Genomic DNA, 2,500 nt, shown 5'->3' with positions numbered 1-2,500 from the left:
TTGCGTACGAACCGCATGAAACTTCCAGAGGCATTTGCAGCAGGAATGCATGTGCACTCAAAAACTTCTATATGTTTCACGGATAGACCCCGTGAAACGCTAGAAATTGGCGGGGATGTGTCTCTTGTGGCTCACGGGGCTGTTAGGGTGGCACAGAACTCCCTCGGAATGGGAAAAGGGGTCATTTTCGTGTTGCCACATTGCATAGGAACGCCATGAAACTTCCAGAGGCATTTGCAGCAGAAAGGCACGTGCATTCAAAAATTTTAATATTTTTCACGCATAGACCCCGTCAAACGCTAGAAGTTGGCGGGGATGTCGCTCTTGTGGCTCACGGGGCTGTTAGGGTCGCACAGAAATGCCTCGGAATGGGAAAACGGGTCATTTTTGTGTGGCCACATTGCATAGGAACGGCATGAAACTTCCAGAGGCATTTGCAGCAGGAATGCATGTGCACTCAAAAACGTCTATATTTTTCACGGATAGACCCCGTGAAACGCTATAAATTGGCGGGGATGTCTCTCTTGTGGCTCACGGGCGCTGTTAGTTAGGGTCGCACAGAAATCCCTCGGAATGGGAAAAGGGGTCATTTTCGTGTTGCCACATTGCGTACGAACGGCATGAAACTTCCAGAGGCATTTGCAGCAGAAAGGCATGTGCACTCAAAAACGTGAATATTTTTTCACGGATAGACCCCGTCAAACGCTCGAATTTGGCGGGGATGTTTCTCTTGTGGGTCACGGGGCTGTTCGGCTCGCACAGAACTCCCTTGGTCCACCTGATTCGTGCATACAGGCAGCAACTAAAACTCTGTAAACCTGCTGTGAGGACATCTAAACAGTGGACCAGTGAGGCTGTGGAAGATTTGCGGGCGTGCTTAGACTGTACTGACTGGGATATGTTCACGACTGCTACCAATAGTCTGGATGAACTCACAGAGGCTGTGACGTCCTACATCAGCTTCTGTGAGGACTGCTGTTTCCCAACACGTACCAGGGTGAACTTTAACAACAACAAGCCCTGGTTCTCAGCAAAGCTCAAAAGGTTGAGGTTGGAGAAGGAGGAAGCGTTTAGGAGTGGGGATAGAGACAGATTCAAGGAGTCGAAGAACAGGTTTAGCAAAGCGGTGAGAGAGGCTAAACGACTGTACTCAGAGACACTAAAACACCAGTTCTCTACTAACGACGCTGCTTCTGTCTGCCAAAGGGCTCAGGCACATCACCAACTACAAACCCAGAGCGCCCCACACCACTAACGACTCCCGCCTAGCCAACGACCTGAACGAGTTCTACCGTAGATTTGAAAGACAATTGGACTGTCCTGAACCACCCCTTCCCACCCAAGAGGCCCCATCCCCCACCCATACTACAGAAACGACTCTCTCCTTTCAGGAGGGAGAAGTTAATGGGCTTTTCAAGAGGCAGAATCCACGCAAAGCAGCCGGGCCGGACTCTGTCTCTCCAGCCACCCTCAGGCACTGCGCTGACCAGCTGTCTCCGGTGTTCACCAACATCTTTAACACCTCCCTGGAGACATGCCATGTACCAGCCTGTCTCAAGTCCTCCACCATCATCGCTGTGCCCAAAAAGCTAAGGCCAACAGGACTAAATGATTACAGACCGGTCGCCCTTACATCTGTGGTAATGAAGTCTTTTGAGCGCCTGCTCCTGGCACACCTCAAAGCCATCACAGACCCTCTCCTGGACCCCCTTCAGTTTGCCTACAGAGCCAACAGGTCTGTGGACGACGCAGTTAACATGGCCCTCCACTTCACCCTACAGCATGTGGACGCCCCAGCATCCTACGCCAGGATCCTGTTTGTGGACTTCAGCTCTGCCTTCAACACCATCATCCCTGCCCTGCTTCAGGACAAGCTCTTCCAGCTGAACGTGCCCTACTCCACCTGCAGGTGGATCACAGACTTCCTCTCTGACAGGAAGCAGTGCGTTAAGCCGGGAACAGAAGTCTCTGACTCCAGGTCCATCAGCACGGGAACTCCTCAGGGCTGCGTCCTTTGCCCACTGCTCTTCTCCCTGTATACCAACAGCTGCGCCTCAAATCATCTGTCCGTCAAACTCTTGAAGTTTGTCGGACGACACCACCCTCATTGGGCTGATCTCTGGTGGGGATGAGTCTGACTATAGGTGGGAAGCTGACAACCTGGTGACCTGGTGTAGCCAGAACAACTTAGAGCTAAATGCTCTAAGGACAGTTGAGATGGTTGTGGACTTCAGGAAGAATACAGCCCCACTCACCGCCATCACCCTGTTAGACTCCGCAGTCAAAATTGTGGAGTCCTTCCGCTTCCTGGGCACTATTCTCTGCCGGGACCTCAAGTGGGAACTGAACATCAGCTCCCTCGCCAAGAGAGCTCAACAGAGGATGTACTTTCGACGGCAGCTGAAGAAATGCAACCTGCCAAAGACAATGATGGTGCAATTCTATACAGCGATCATTGAATCCATCCTCACCTCCTCCATAACCGTCTGGTACGCTGCTG

Source organism: Petromyzon marinus, unplaced genomic scaffold (assembly GCF_048934315.1).
Source record: "Petromyzon marinus isolate PM22_M1 ecotype Great Lakes invasive population unplaced genomic scaffold, UKy_Petmar_22M1.pri1.0 PM_G_Scaffold_38, whole genome shotgun sequence".
In the NCBI taxonomy this organism is placed as follows: Eukaryota; Metazoa; Chordata; class Hyperoartia; order Petromyzontiformes; family Petromyzontidae; genus Petromyzon; species Petromyzon marinus.
This window is presented reverse-complemented; position numbering follows the sequence as displayed.